We start from the raw sequence: 16,205 nt of genomic DNA, 5'->3' as shown, positions 1-16,205 counted from the left end.
GTATTGGTGCACTGTTTCCAGTAGTTTTTAGATTTGATTTGCCTGGCTGTAGAAGCTATGGAGTTAGTCCACCTTAGTGTACAGTGCGGGCTCTGTGGGATACGTCTATGAAGCTTCATGTCATCTAATAGGACTATATATTCCTGTGGCATGATCAATTGTCTTATGTTAATGGGCAGTACACTCTGAAGTGACATCTAAATAATGATGTGCATGTAGCATCCTTTAATATGTGGTATTCACCTACTTGGACTTTGAAATGTAGTGATTCATTGGTTCCTGTGCTTGCCAAGTGTAGTTGATGCTTCCAGTTTTTTGTGTATTAGAGCCCCAAGGTGTTCAATCAGCTTTAGGAAGGCTCCGATAGTGATTTCTGTCTAACAGGTTGAATAGTTCCCAATAGTGTATTTTGCACCTGCTTTTGCCAACCATACTCCGATTGCATGGGTTATGGGTTACATGGAGGCTGAAGCTATGAATTTTATCTTGACTCTCATTTCGACCTGCATGCCTCCAGTAGAGAGTCAATACGTATAGAAATATTGTTTGTGGTTGGCGAGTATGGGGATTGGGTGAATGGATTCCAAACCGTGTTCCTTTGTGGGTCCATGAATCATATAGGGATTGTCTGAAATATTCCAGCAGTGTAAAGCCGGTTCATTCAAGCGAGGGATGGGTGAACCAGCTCACAAAAGGTTCACCCCATCTAAACAATGGGTGTTCGACCCGGCACAAAAGATTTAAGCCATTTGAAACTGTGGCTCGCTATATTTCATAACCTATTCAAGCAGCTTGTATGGAGACAGATATTTGATGGTTCAATTCGAATACCGTTCTTTAGTAATATTGAATTCTAGTATTATAGAAACGAAAGCTAAAATGTAGTGTTAGTGGTGGCTAAGGAAATCATGCAATAGAGACAGAAAAATTAATGCATATTTTGAGAAAACTCAAAAGATGTGCTTTTTTCATGTGTTCATTTGCACAGATCACATTATCCCTAAAGTTACCTGCGTATTTCAGGGGGCTGTGCCCCAGCGCAAACAATGCGCTGGTCAACCCACTTGCTGCAGACACGAATGTATGACAAGCTCTCACCACCCACTTGGGTGCAGCAAGCACATTTCACAATGACAGGCCCTTAAAGAGCACGTCTTTGTGACATCTCACAAAGAAATTAAAGCATTTGTATCCCTTTTTGAGGGATAGAAATACAAGACTGACAACAGTGGTGTATAACGCTTGTGTTCCATTTAAAAGAAAAGGCATGACGGTCGACAAAAATGTGCCGTCATTTATTGCCCATCTCCTTGTGCCTATTCCAAATACGGTAATGTGACTATTTTCTGTGCATTTCAAAGATCATTATGTTTGTGGTTTCAGGACTCAGTTTGAAAAGGGTGTGAAAAAAGGCATCTATTTGTATGTTTGAATCTGTTATGCACACATTCAAATGCACTTTCAGACTGGGTTCAAGATTCTTTTGGCACAATTGATGCAAGGGTCAAATGACTCTCACCAGGGCATCTCATTGCACCAAAATAGGTTCATTGCACCAAAATAGGTTTTGAGAAGCTGCCGCACATTTTCTTAATTCGGTTCTAATTAACTTCTTTTTAGCCAAATTCGAGCCAAAGTAACCTATAATATACTTGTAGTCTTTGGGCATAAAACCGTCACTTTGACAATTTTCCCAAATTCTGGTGTTTAATGCTTGCCAGAATAGTTTGGGGGCAAAACAAATTTACAAATCTTAACCGGCTTTAAAACAAGCAACAAACATGGGGCTGATAATTAGCACTAAGCCAATCTTTCCAAATTCAAATTTGTAATAGATTGGTGGCTGATGCGTGAAGGCTGACTTTATTCCTGGAAGGTGAACATCCTATGGACTACTTAGTTATTTATTTGTTTAGTGTTCGCTTGTTAGGCGCATATACAGGAGCAAATATTGTTTCAAAGCGCCCACAGGGCAACAGGGAGGGGACAGGGGATGAAGACAATACAAATTTCAATACAAAAAATATAAGTGGAGAAAAACAATGGGGAAGGGAAGACAAACCTGCTATGCCTTGTGAGTGTTTAGAACGTGCAAGTGCAGAAGGGAGAGGGTATGGGATAGGTGCTGTGGTGCTTGTGGGAGAGCAGCAGGTGAAGCGCTATGAGAAAGGTAAGTGCAAGCCTCCAAGGGTGGTGGGCGGTCCGAGGCAAGTGCAGAGGATAGACAGCAGCTGGGATGATACGATGTGGTAGGTCAGGGCCCTGAGGATGCATAAGGGACCTGCACATCAATCAAGCTACTGTGCGATAAGCAGGGGAGCGAGGGAGGGAAGGAGGAGGTAAAGAGGAAGGGCTTGAGGCTCTTCTGGAATTTTAGAAGGTCCTGCGCAAGAGGGAGGGGAGGCTGTTCCAAAGATGGGTGCCAGCTGAGGAAAGCGATCAACCACCTGCCCTCTGTTTAGCAAAGCGTTTTAGACACAGGGAATTGGTGCCAGAGGAGCGCAGGGGTCTAGAGGTGGAACATTTAATCAGAAAGAGTTTCAGATACTGTGATCTCCGGGCCCAGCCATCCTTGTGGATGGTACAGAGGCATCTGAATGTAATCCGTACTGCGACCGGGAGCCAGTGAAGACTTTGTAGGGCAGGAGAGATGCGGTACCTGGGCTTGAGGACAAGGATAAGTCTTGCTGCCCTATTCTGGATTAGCTGGTGGGGTCGCAGAGTGTACAAAGGTAGATTAAGGAGGAGGCTATTGCAATAGTCATGCCTAGGGAGAACCAGAGCCCAGGTAACATTGAGCCTCTGGGGAAGGTGAGGAAAGGTAGAATTCCTCTGAGAAGGAAGAGCTGAAAGTGGGGCATCTTGGCAATGTCCTGCGTGTGAGGGAGATAGGAGAGAGAAGAGTCGAAGATGACTCTGAGGTTTCTGGCTTCCGAAGAGGGAGCAGGGGGAGAGCCCATGGAAGAAGGCCAGAGGGAAGGGAACAATTCGGGGTCCCCATAGGAAGGATCTCTGTTTTGCTGGCATTGAGGCAGAGATCATTGGAAGTGTACCAGGGATGGATGGCAGAGAGGCTGTCAGGTATGATGGAGGGTGCAAGGGCATCTGCAGGAAGTTTGAAGAAGAGTTGTGTGTCATCAGCATAGCACTGGAAGTTGGGGGGGGAAGGAGGTGATGAGGTGTGCCAGCAGAGTAAGGTAGATGTTAAAGAGCCAAGGCAAGAGAATAGAGACCTGGGGGACACCACAGGTGGAGAAGGAAGTAGGCGAGGAGAAGGTTACCAGTCTGACATTGGACGAGTGGTCACTTAGGAAGGAGGTTAACTAGTCCAGTGCCCACTCCGAGATACCAACGGTGTCATAGAGGCTTTATATGAGGATTGAGTGGTTGACTGTGTCAAATGCAGAAGGCAGATCAAAAAGGATGAGGACAGCAGGATAGTTGGAATCAAGAGATGCAAGCAGTTCTTTAAAGGTGTTCAGAAGAGAGGTTTCCATGCCTCTGGATGCTCGGAATTCAGATTGATGGTCGTGGAGACCGCCAACAAGTTCAGTGTGAGAGTTGACTTGGGGCAGGGTCAACTTCTTAAGCAGTTTCCTCATGAAGGGGGTGATGGAAATGAGGGGATATTTGGCTGGACAGGAATGGTCTGCTGATGTCTTTTAAGGAGGGGGCGCACAAGGGAGTGCTTGAGGGAGGATAGAAAACAACCAGTAGCAAAGGAGTGGTTACAGATATCCGTGAGAGCAGGGGAGAGAGAGCAAATGTTGTCCTTGATGGGTCTGGATGAGCAAGGGGCACCTGTTTGGAAGAGACCTTCATCCAGTTGACGACAACTCTGGTTATGTCTTCCGGTGTGACAAAGGCAGAGGAGGAAAAAGAGGAAGGAGGAGGGTAAGTAGCCAAGGGAGGAAAGGGAGTGTGAGATGGGTTGGAAGAGTTTATGACAAGACTGTTCAGGATGTCCTGAGTTTTGGTGGTGAAGTGAGTGGCCACTGCATTGCAGAGGGCCTGAGAAAGAGTGGGGGAGGAGGATACTACCGACGGGTTGGCAAGTTCCCTGCAGATTTGGAAAAGCTCACCCATGTTGTTGGATGCACTAAATACCTGTGCCTGAATGTCGGCCCTCTTTTTGGCACAGCTAGAGAGTCTGTAGTGCCTTTGGAGCAGGCGGCAGGCCAGTTTGTCAGTCGTACCAAGTGGAGGTGGGTTTCAGGCAGATCCTCACGACTGGGGCAAGAATGTCAAGGGTGTTGGTGATTAATAATAATAATAATAATAATAATAACTTAGCATTTATATAGCGCTACAAACCCTCAGGTATCTGAGCGCTGCTTATTATTACCCACGGTGTGTGGTGCTCATTTATTGACCTCGGAAGGATGAAAGGCTGAGTTTGGCCCTGCTGGGATTCGAACCTGCACTGCACTGATGTCAAAGCGAGCACTCTACTCGCTGTGACACTTGACCGGCTTATGTGGAGGCTGCTGAGAGCAGAGTCAATGGTAGCGTCTGAGTTGGGCGTGCAAGGGAGAGTGAAGGTGGAAGTGAAGGCAGAAGCTGGAACTCGTTTCATCGGATGGATGTTTGTGAACAAGGTTGGCAGAGCTTTTGGAGGAGTTAGTTGTCACAAGACCATAGAGATCTGGGCGGGAGGAGACAAGAGAATGATCAGACCAGGAGAGAGGGGTGCCCAGAGGAGTTGAGAGCGGGAGTTTGGAGTGGATGACGGCGTCCATAGTGTGTCTGGAAGAGTGGGTTGGACCAGAAGGGAGAACGGAGAGGGATAGAGAGGTGCAGAGGTCAACGAAGAGAGTGGATGCTGTAATCAGGGAGTCCAAATGGATGTTGGGGCCACCCAGGAGTAGCAGGTTGGAAGTGGTTGAGAGTAAGGAGGAACAGAAATCAGCCCATTCAGAGAGGAACAGGGAGGTAGTGCCTGGAGGCCAGTAAATGGTAGCAATTGTTAGGGTGGAAGAGGGAGAGAGAACCAATTTGCATAGTAGGCTCTCAAAGGACGAATAGAGCTGATTGGGTAACATGGAAGAAGGAACCCACTCAGGGAAGATTAAGGCAACCCCACCGCCAGCACAGTGAGGTCGAGGCTTGGAGGTTATTTTGAAGCCATCAGGTAAGAGAGAGTCAAAAGCAGTGACTGACTGATTTTGAACCAAGTCTCAGCGAGTGCGAGAATGTCAAGGTCGGTGTCTTCAAGAAGGGGGAGATGTCAGCAGAGTGTTTGCTCGTTGAGCATGAATTGAGGGTCGCCAGGTGGAGGCAATCACTGCCTTTGACAGTTTTCTGAAGTGGAGTACAGGGGCATGGTACTTCAGTCAGAGGTGGTGGAGCAGGGAGGGAAGTAGGGGCAGAGGCAGGAGAAGGAAGTAAGTTGATGAGAGACGGCAGGATCTGGTTAAAGAGAAGGATGTTCTTTTTGTGCTTTTTACATCCAGACTGTGTGACAGAGGGTGGATAGGTGATAGTGTAGCAGTTAGAGATGATTGGAGAGATGGAGAGTGCCATCTCAGAGCCAGAGGATAGATGGGGGCTGCAATGCACAGTGCTAACCCTAACTCACAGGTGGCCTAGTGGTTTTAAAGGAGGGCACAATATAATGATGAGCAGTAGGAGGGTGTAGACCTTTTTTAAAACAAGAGATAAGGCACTGCAGCAAGTGGATGCACGATGTGAGCACACCTAGATTCAATTTATTTTTAAAACAGGTACAATTCAGTGTAAGATGTGTTCACGCCTAGATTCTTTTGAAAAAACAGGTACAATGCAGTGTAAGATGTGAGCACACCTAGATTCAATTTTTTTTTTATTTTTTAAACAGGTACAATGTTGTGTAAGATGTGAGCACGACTAGATTCGATTTTTAACCATAGGAAATAAAGTACTGCAGCACAAAGTGGGTGCACAATGTCCTAACACAGGATGCAAAGGAGGAATGCGAGAGCTAAGGAAGTGAAGACAATGACAGAAGTGTTTTACAAGTAGCACTAAAGCAGCAGTATGAATGTGAGATAGTTGAGAGAGAGACAGTCAAGAGTGGCGCAGGCAAGGTTCAAAGGATAGCTGAGGCAGGCAAATGGAGTGATCTGCCAGCACTCAAGTTATGCAGCACAATGGAGGCCAAAGTCCAAGGTCGAGTGGTGCTCAGTAGCTTGCCACATTGTGTGTGTGCCTGCAGAAGAAAGGGGGGCCAGCCAGGCCCCGTCAGACCCGGACAGGCTCAGACAGGAGACTTAGTGGTGGGATTTGGGAGGGGGTCAGGGTTTGCCTGCTGGCTTACCGGATTGGGCCTTATGGTTGAAGCAGGGCCCAATCAGTGAGGAGCAGGGAGGGCTTGTCGGGCACTCAAGTGCCAACAAATAGCAGGCAGCCATATTTGAAGGAATGCCAACAAAGAGACTCAGAGGCATCACTTTATACATGAATGAAAAGTGGTACACATTAGAAAACACCAGACCTCCAGATGACACTGCACTGGATTGATTAGGGCAGCCCGCATTTTCAGCTTTTACCAAAATATTTTATTTTTTCAATGTTAAAATTACGATTTGCGCTCAGGACGCTCCGCACGAGTGAGGTGCTTCAGGTTTACCCCTCGAGACATTCAGGTCTTACCTGATGACAGGCAGACTGAATGCTGACACCTCTGAGCCTCGTGGATGGAGTGGGGGCACAGCTCTTCTTCCTTGGCTGCTGGATTGGAGTGAAGGAAGCCAGGCTCAGACAGGAGCCTTAGGGGTGGGCATTGGAATGGAGCTGGCGTTCGCCTACCAGTTTACCTGAATGGGCCTTATGGTTGAAGCAAGGCCCAATCAGTGAGGAGCAGGGAGGGTTTATCGGGCACTCCAGTGCCAACAATTAGCAGGCGGCAATATTGGAAGGGAGGCCAACAAAGGTACTCAGAGACATCACTGCATACATGATTAAAAAGTGGTGCAAATTAGAAAACACCAGACCTCCAGATGATGCTGCACTGGGTGGATTAGGGCAGCCCACAATTTCACTATTCAACTATTTTCTTTTTTCAATGTTGAAATTCTGATATGCACACAGGACGCTCTGCTCGAGTAAGGTGCTTCAGATTTACCACTCAAGCCCTTCAGGGCTTACCTGTTGGCATGCAGGCTGGATGCTGACTCCTCTGAGCCTCATGGATGGAGTGAGGACACAGCTTTTCTTCCTTGGCTGCTGTAATGGAGTGCGTAGACTGTTTGGCCTGATTGCAGCAGTTGATCAACAATACCCGATAGTGGCTGCCCTATTAGATGCCGAAAAGGCACTACACTCTGTGGAGGGGCCCTTCCTTTTTACAGTACTGAGAAAAATGGGGGTATGCAGGAATTTATATCATTGGTATTGCTATTATTAACCTCCCTGGTGGCATGACTACACATTAATGGTCAGATTTCTGGCCCATTTCGGATGGCTAGGGGTACAAAGAAACGTTGCCCCCACAATCCCTGTTGTTTGCGTTGGCACTTGAGCCTCTGGCAGAATTAATAAAGGACTGTCACATTTTTAGGGGCATTCATTTCTTGTCACACAATTTACTGATGTTGCTATATGCAGACAACATGATAGTGTACGTCACTGAGCCAGTAGTTAATTTAGCACCTATAATGTCGGATGTTTTTGAATTTGGTCAATTCACAGGACTCAATATTAATCCTAAAACATCACTGACTAGCCAGATGGAAGAGTATCAAGACTGGCTAGGATTCCAGTGGCACATGGACAATACCCGATATCTGGGAATAGAACTAGCACATTCCCCCGAGTTTATTTTTCAAACAAATTATAGTAAACCATTGTAACAAGCCAGAACCGTGGTTGACAGATGGAAACATCTCCCGCTGTCCCAATACGCAGTATCTCCCTGGTTAAAATGACGATCCTGCCCAGATTCCCATGTGTTTTCCTGAACATGTCCCTGGTGGTCCTGAGATCTTTTTTTATTAGGTGAACTCCGTTTTATCTAGATTCTTATGGGCATGTAAACAACCTTGAATGTGCTGGGATAAGTTCATCACTCCCTTGCAAAGGGGCGGCATGGCACTTCCCATTTTTGAATCCTATTATGAAACAGCACAAGCTGATTTTTTATATTACTGGTACACCCCCAACCCGGGTAGACGACATGTTCAAATTGAGAGGGCCCTGGCATCGCCAGCGCTTTTGAGAGCATTGATACTCACATCCCGCGATGTATCGGGAGAGCGAAAAATATGGTATAGGTCACATTTAAGTCATAAAGTCACAGTGAGAGGTTCTATATTCTTCCCTCTTGCCACACATTCCAAGGACACCCTTAACTGGTGATAAAGGATATGAACAATACATGGGTAAACTGGGCATTTCCCAATGCCAACATCTTTTTTCTTAATGTAGATGAATTTAAACCATTGGGTGGTACGACCACGCTAAATTTGTGTTTATATTTTCAACTCAAGACTACTTTAAAGGAGTTGTTCCTGTCCTTTTCTAAAGCACCAATGGTTGCACTGCTTCTGGCAGATGGTGATGGGAAGCTGGTCTCGAGGTTCTACTCCACAATTAGAGACACAAGGGTGGGATTGTTCTTTTGTATTTTGGGCCGTTGCTGGACGTGTGAAGTGGGAGGACTTTCTGAGTACCCCGATCTCTGAGGTTGTGTGACACTATTGCTGTGCACAGACAAAAGGGTAGCTCCTAACAGTAGATATAAATTAATACACTTCAGGTTTTTGCAACAGATGTATTACACCAGTGACTTTCTACATATCACGTGGCAGTGTCCCCAAATACAAGATTACTGGAAAGAAGTGTTTTGATACTCTAGGTGAGATACTGGGTGAACAGGTAGTCCCATCTCCACTTGTGGTATTGCTGGGGTACACAAAAGGCAATGCTGGACACACAAGGCACTTACTGGGTCTCCTTTTGGTGTTAGCAAAAAGGAGAGTAGATGTGGGGATGGGGTCAGCCTCCAATATGTTATCAATGGAAGGCTTATATCCATTAGTGCCACGAGAAAGAAGCAGCATTCTATACCACTTTGTATCATAGCATTAACCAGGCCACGGGTGGAATCAGGTGACTCGAAAGTGCAGTGGATGAGTCAACATAGTATTATAGATGAAGAAATGTTTGCTGATATATATTGTTACATGCTATCTGGAATGTAATGCAGTCTAGTTTGTTTGTTAAAAATATAATAAAGAGAGCTTTAAAAGAATAATAGCTTGGTGGCTGGAATAAGCCATTTATATCAATTCTTCAACAATATTCTTTTATGTTCCATTGCACGACTATTTGGAGACAACATGATCAGTGGAGTAATGCAAAATTTGTGGTGCCCCCATGTGAGGCATGCTGAGGGCCCCCCCCAACTCTGCAACACATCACGGGTCGCGCCAGACTCTGGGCTGGCCGAGAATACCACGCTTGTGCAATACGCGCAAACGTGCTGCTGAAGGGGTATGCTGCACGCTGCACTAGGAGAAAGATATAAATATGTATTTGAATGCAATATACAGCACACTTTCTGAGAAATATTGGCCAAAAAAGCCAGCGTGTTTGCAATTGTTTTGTAGGGTAACACCAATCCAATACATGCAAGTCCCCAACAGTGCACAGGAACATTAATGCGTTGCTATTAAAAATTCCATTCCACAATGAAAACATGTCCAACTGGCTGCACAATGTAGACCAATGTAGACACGTAATAACAGTAAAGCATGCCAGGCCACATTTAGTCATAGGCAGACTGGTTGCACTAACATGCCAGTCGAAGCACTAACACTCATCAAGAAGACAGCACACATTCAAGCCTGCGTCTCTGCTACCTCTAAAAGCATGGCCAATCTCTTTCAAATCTGCAAGGAACTGGCAAATCTGGTTGCAGTCTCTACCACTCTGGTTCCCTCACAGACCCTCTTTACGACTCTGGCCTCTCACTTCTCTGCTAAAACTCGTTTTGGACATCTCTCCCTCTCCTCCTTCTTTCTCCTCTTTCTCTCTGACAACATCTGACGAGGTTTCTAGACAAGTCCAATCTATGAATGTGTTGTTCAAATAGGTGCTCCCCTGATCCTCCAGAACCATCAAGAACTATATTTACACCCTCCCACCAGCCTTGGACGATTTCTGTAATCACTCTTTCGCCATTGGTACTTCCCCTCTCCCCTTTAGCACTCCCTTGTGCACCCACTCCTCAAGAAGCAGTCTGCCGATCCTACCTGCTCGGCAAACTATCGCCCAATCTCCATCACCCCTTTCCTGGGTAATCTCTTGGAAAAACTGGCCATATCCCAGCTTACTCTCCAAACTGAATCTGTTGGTTGTCTCCATGACCATCAGTCTGGCTTCAGAGCTGCCAGAGGCACGAAAACTGCTCTCCTGAACACCCGTGAAGATCTGCTCTCTAACCTTGATTCCAGCATTCCTTCTATCCTCCTCCTCCTTGATCTTTCCTCTGCTTTCGACACAGTCAACCACGCCATCCTGATCAATCGACTCTGTGAGTACCTGGGCATCATGAATCAGGCCCTGGAGTGGCTGACCTCATTCCTCTTGGACCGCCCCTCCCAGTCCAACTTTGTCCATTTCTCCCAGTCACCTCTCTCTCTACATGTGGTGTTCACCGGGGCACTATCCTCTCACCCTGGCTCTTCAATGTCTACTTGGCCCCTTTGGCCCACGTGATCTCTTCCTTTCCCTCTAACTTTCAGTGTAATGTGGAGGACACTCAGCTTTCCTTCAGGCTCCCCTCAGCCTCCTCTCCTCTCTCGCTCATTCCTGTCTGTCAATTCATGATTCAGGATTGGTGCACCTGCAACGATCCTTGCCTTAAAGCCAGTAAGCCAGAGATCCTTTTCATTGGGACCCCTGCCCTAGCTTTCCCTCTCTCACTCTGACCGCCCGCCTTGGGCCCTCTTCCTTCGCCTTCCTGCGAGGCAAAAAACCTTGGTGTCATCTTCGACTCCACTGTTTCTCTCCTTACATCTCGGAAATCACCAAGAAGTCCTACTACCAGCTGTACCTCCTCAAAGGAACACTTCCCTTTCTCACTTTCCCCCAGAAGCTCACTGTCTACAGAGCCTTGGTTCACTCTAGGCTGGACTACTGCACCAGCCCCTTTCTCAATCTGTCTTCCTCTACTCTCCGCCCTCTGCAACTAATCCAGAACAGGACTGCAAGACGTATCCTTGGCCTCAAGCCCAGGGACCGTATCTCTCCAGTCCAGAAATCTCTCCACTGGCTCTTGGTGGCTGCAAGGATCAATTTCAAGACCCATTGCATTGTCCACAAGGCTTTCTGGGGTCAGGCCTGCACTACATCCAACACTCTCTACCAAAATACCTTTCTTCTCGAGCTCTTCGCTTAGCTATCTCCAACTCCAACTCTCTGAGGGTTAGATGCTTCTCCAGGCAGAGAGTGGGGGTAGACCCCTCTCCTCTGCTGCTGCCTCCCTCTGAATGGCCTCCCTGCCCCTCTCAAACTTGAGTCGGACCACCTGAAGTAGTGGAAACAGCTCAAAACTATCCTTTTCTCCTTTGCTTTCTCTCTCTCCCTCCCCTGCTGACCTAACTGTCTGCTGTACTGACTGGTTGCTGGGCTACCCTCACCGTCTCAGTGAATCCAGGCTTTCTTGATCAGTCACCCTTGAACTGCCTCCGGGCCAAGCACGCACTTAGGGGCTGTAACTGTAACCCTGCAGTTCCTTGTTCTCCTTGCACTACCCAGAGCAGCGCTGCCATGGCTGTACTTACTCAGAGCATTGCTGACCTGTTTACCTCTCCACTCTCCATTGCACTTTCCCCTTGCACTTCTCGTTCTCGAACTTGGAGGATTAAGTGACACAAGGCCTAGTAAGATCGTTTCTCTTGTCCTCCCTCTATCTCCCCTCCTTTGTCTTGTCGCGCCTCAAAACACTTGTGTACAGGCGCATTATAAATGATCATATAATATCATATAATTTTATCACAGATGCCCAGAAAATATATAATGCCACAGTAAGTAACGGCTAGACTGGCAGCACCCAAATGCCAATCTAGCCTGGTAATTGCACTTAGCAGGACTGCTTTATCAGAAATGCCCAGTAAAAAAAAGTCATACCAAACTGAGGAATTACTAGACTGGAATCACCAAAATGCCTCTCTAGCCCCTTATACCACATATCATGCCTGCTTAGCCAGGACATGGACGACCATTAAGATTTATCCCACAATCCTGCCCCCCCACACAACCCCTCTCCCACCCACCCCTACCCCAACCTCCAAAATATGCTTCTGGTCCAAATTACCCCCACGCCCCACTTCCTTGTCCTAGTACTCAAGTACGAGGCTCCTTGCCTCATAGGTAAGGGCTGGGATGAGGACGAGTGATACTAGGAGTAATCAATATTACATATAGCTAAATCAGGCATTACCTCCATGTACCTCTACCTCATCCCAGTACTTGTGTATGAGGCAGAGTACCCCATACGCAAATACTGACTCATAAACAAGTGCTGGGATGAGGATGAATAGGGCTAGGAGTAATGAAGATTACCAATAAGTAATCAGGCATTAAACACAAGTAGTGGACAACACCAGCACCCCTCACCCCCTGGAAATTTTGGGCTATGTTGACTCGACCCTGCTGACCTACAGAGCAGTTGCCGGACAGAACAGGACACAGATGTTGAACAGCACCTAGATTTCGCTGTTAACAAGGGTCCAGCAATTAATAACGTAAAGCATTTCACTGTTAGTACCTGCATTCAAATACCACATGTTTTTAGGCAATTGACATTGTGATGGGTTTAGTACTTGCATGCCAGGGGAGTGATTGGAAGGGTAGAGAGGGAACAGGAGACCGCTCATTCTCACAGCAGACCATAAGTGGGTGCTTCAGACTTATAGGAGAGATAGGAGAGAGTTAACTGCTTGTAACATTGATGTTGCACTAGAATAGTCTCATTAAAATGGGTAAAGAAGTTAGATGCCCCCACACAGATAAGTTTGCCCTTCCCCCATTGCCCGTGAAGTTAGAGCTGCTCCCAACATTTGAATGGTTAGCCCCCCGAAATGTAGGTTTTGTTGTGCCCCTGAACACAAGCGCGCGCACACCCAGGCAGCCACCTATACATTTAAGTGTGCACCCTGTCACCATACAGTCAAACCCAGGCAGCCACCAATACATTTAAGTGTGCACCCCGTCACTGTAAACGCACACACGCACACCCACCTACCCATACATTTGTGTGCAACTTTTCACCATGCACTTAAACAGGCAGCCACCTTTACATTTAAGTGTGCACCCTTTCACCATACACTCACACACGCACACGTCATGGGGTTGAGGGGAGCCCTATTACTTCAAAAAGAAATTGTTTTTTTTAAAGTCACGACTTCATAAAGAAATCATTTCTGCTAAGGACCGAGCCATAACAGAAATAATGTCTTTATGAAGGCAGAATGACTTCAAAAATAAACAATTTCTTTTTGAAGTCATAAGGCTCCCCCCCCGCCACATGACATGGAGGCCTCCAGCCTAGGGTCTTCCATGTCTCCATGTCATGGTATGGAGGGGAGAACTCAGACTTCAAAAAGAAAGTTTATTTTTTTAGTCACTCTGCCTTCATAAATAAATTATGTTACAGAAATAATGGGCCTCATTACAGGTCGGGCGGTCTGGAATTAACAGTGGCGGTAAACGCGCTGCCACTGTTAATTCCGGACCGCCCGATCCCGAGTCCTGCAGGCAGAAGGTGATCTTCCCGCCAGGTCTGACCTGGCAGGTTGAACACCTCCCGCCTGGTGGCGGACGTGGAAACACCAGCACCATCACGAGATGGTGCCGGTGTTTCAACTTCCCCATTGCCATTGAGTCCTATTGGACTCAATGGGAATGGGGATTTACCGAATTCCGCCTCCGGAATTCCCGGGACACCAGGGCTGTAATGCCCTGGTAATTCCAGGAGTCACAGAGGCGGAATGGTAATACGAGTCCGGCGGTAACCAGGCGGTTTTACCGCCGCAGTTACCGCCGGACTCGTAATGAGGCCCAATGTCTTTATGAAGGCAGAGTGAATTCAAAAAGATTTGATTTGTTTTTTGAAAACATCATCTTGCATTTTTTGTACTCCAAGTGAACCCTCCCGGAACATGTGCTGGCGGGCCTTACTGCACCGCAGGGGCTGTGAGGGCTCTGTTACACCAGGGAACATGATGTGTTTTTGTTAGGTTAACGTTTTAATCTTTCCTCTGCTGGTAACACACAAATGTCCGTACATAACCTGTGTTGCCCCTTGTACTTATCTGGCCAGAAAAAAGTGGATTAATCAAAGCACATGGGAAGGGCAAGAGGAATCCTGTGTAAGGAGATTTGAAATGTTTTGCCAGTAATGTTTTTGATCCATAGCACCAGATCACTTTTATGCTGTTCTTAGTTAACTACCCATAGAATCCATTGATATTTGGACAGCATTTGTAACCCTTTCCACCTAATGGGTTATCCATAGATTGGGCTGTATAGCTTCACCTGTCCACTGGCTTGCCTATCCAGAGCACCACAATTGTATGATTTGAAGTTTACGTTTAACTGGGCCACAATGGCTACATACATTTTCATGATCTGTAGTAGGTTGCTTTTAACATTTTAGAAGAGTAAGATGTTGGGTATGTACTCCACTATTTTATTGCTAATATTAGGAACTGTATATTGCATGACTATTCTATTTTTAATGCTCATATGTTATCTCTTGAAGAAAATAAATATACATAAATGCCAAACAAGATATTGAGAACATTATTATTGTGTCACGATTTATGAGTATAAAAGACACTTAGCCTCATTACGAGTTTGGAGGTAGCCATGCCGTTCTTAGTGGCATGGCTGCTTTCAAACTCGTGCCTGGGTCCCAAAAAAAGGGAATTACCGGGCCATTCCGACTTTTCCGGGCCCGGTAATTCCCTTTTTTAAGGGACCCCGACCCGGTACATCCCGATTCCTAATCGAGCTCCCCACGAGTATAAGGAATAATGCTGAAGACCATGTAGAGAGGTTCAAGGTCATGTGTAAATTTCAATTTGGAGCAGATGATCTTGAAAATCACTCCACAGGGTACAGGTTACTTCATTTCCATCACTCATTCCTCCATTTGCCAGCTGTCTTTTGAAGCTCACCTGCTCAAGTTCTCTGCATTGTATTTACAGCCTTGCTCGACCCAATCTTTCTTCTTGTATCTCTTTTTATCATTCCTACTTGGGAGCTTTGATCCCAATCACAATTTCTACTTATCGTTCCTCAGCCTCCTTGTGCTTCATCTGGTTGTCACTCCTTTATTCTCTTACCTCCTAAATATTGGAAACTCACTACCTTTCTCGATTTGGTCCTCCACCTCTTTTTCGTCATTCTGTTCCTTATTTAAATAATATAACCCGAGCGGCAGGGGCATTACCGACTCAGGTAATGCCCCGGGGACCATAGTTATAACGAAGGCCCCGGAGCATTACCTGAGTCGGTAATGCCCCCGCCGCAAGGTTCATATTTCTATTAGTACCCCAGCCCACAAGATCTGCGTGACCGGTGCACTGAAAGCATTTTTTTCTGTCCCGAAAAAACAACCAAGAAAATGGCCACCGGGAAAGGGAAAACAGAGTCCATTTCCCCTTTCCATGGCGGCCATCGGGAGTGGACGCACTTGGAACACTTCTGTTCCCAGCGCGTCCACTCCCAAAAAAGAGACAAGAAGGTTAAGTGCGGTGGGGTTGGGAGGGGAGGGAAGGGATAAAATAAAAAGACACGTACCTGGTTTCCAGGCGGGGGACGATGGAAGCCTCCAGCCTTGTCGAGGCTCGGAGCGGGGATGGCCCCACTCCGAGTCTCCACACGGCTGGAGGCTTCGATCGTCCTCCGCCGGGACAAAGCAGGCTGAAGGTAAGTGGGGAGGGAGGGAAGGAAGAAAACAAAAAAAGTACCTGGGTCCCTGATGAGGGACGATGGCAGCCTCCAGCTGTGTGGAGAATCAGAGCGGGGAGGGCCCCACTCTGAGTCTCCACACGGCTGGAGGCTGCCATCGTCCCCAGCCGGGGTCAAAGCAGGCTAAAGGTAAGTGGCCGCTGGGGGAGGGAGAGAAACAAAAAAAAAATGTACCCGAGTCCCCGGCAGGGAGCGAAGGCAGCTTCTCAGCCGTGGCGGCTCGGAGTGGGGATGGCCCCGCTTCG

The sequence above is a fragment of the Ambystoma mexicanum genome, chromosome 7q, assembly GCF_040938575.1.
Source record: "Ambystoma mexicanum isolate Mex_15411 chromosome 7q, UKY_AmexF1_1, whole genome shotgun sequence".
Taxonomy (NCBI): domain Eukaryota; kingdom Metazoa; phylum Chordata; class Amphibia; order Caudata; family Ambystomatidae; genus Ambystoma; species Ambystoma mexicanum.
Note: the sequence above shows the minus strand (reverse complement) of the source record.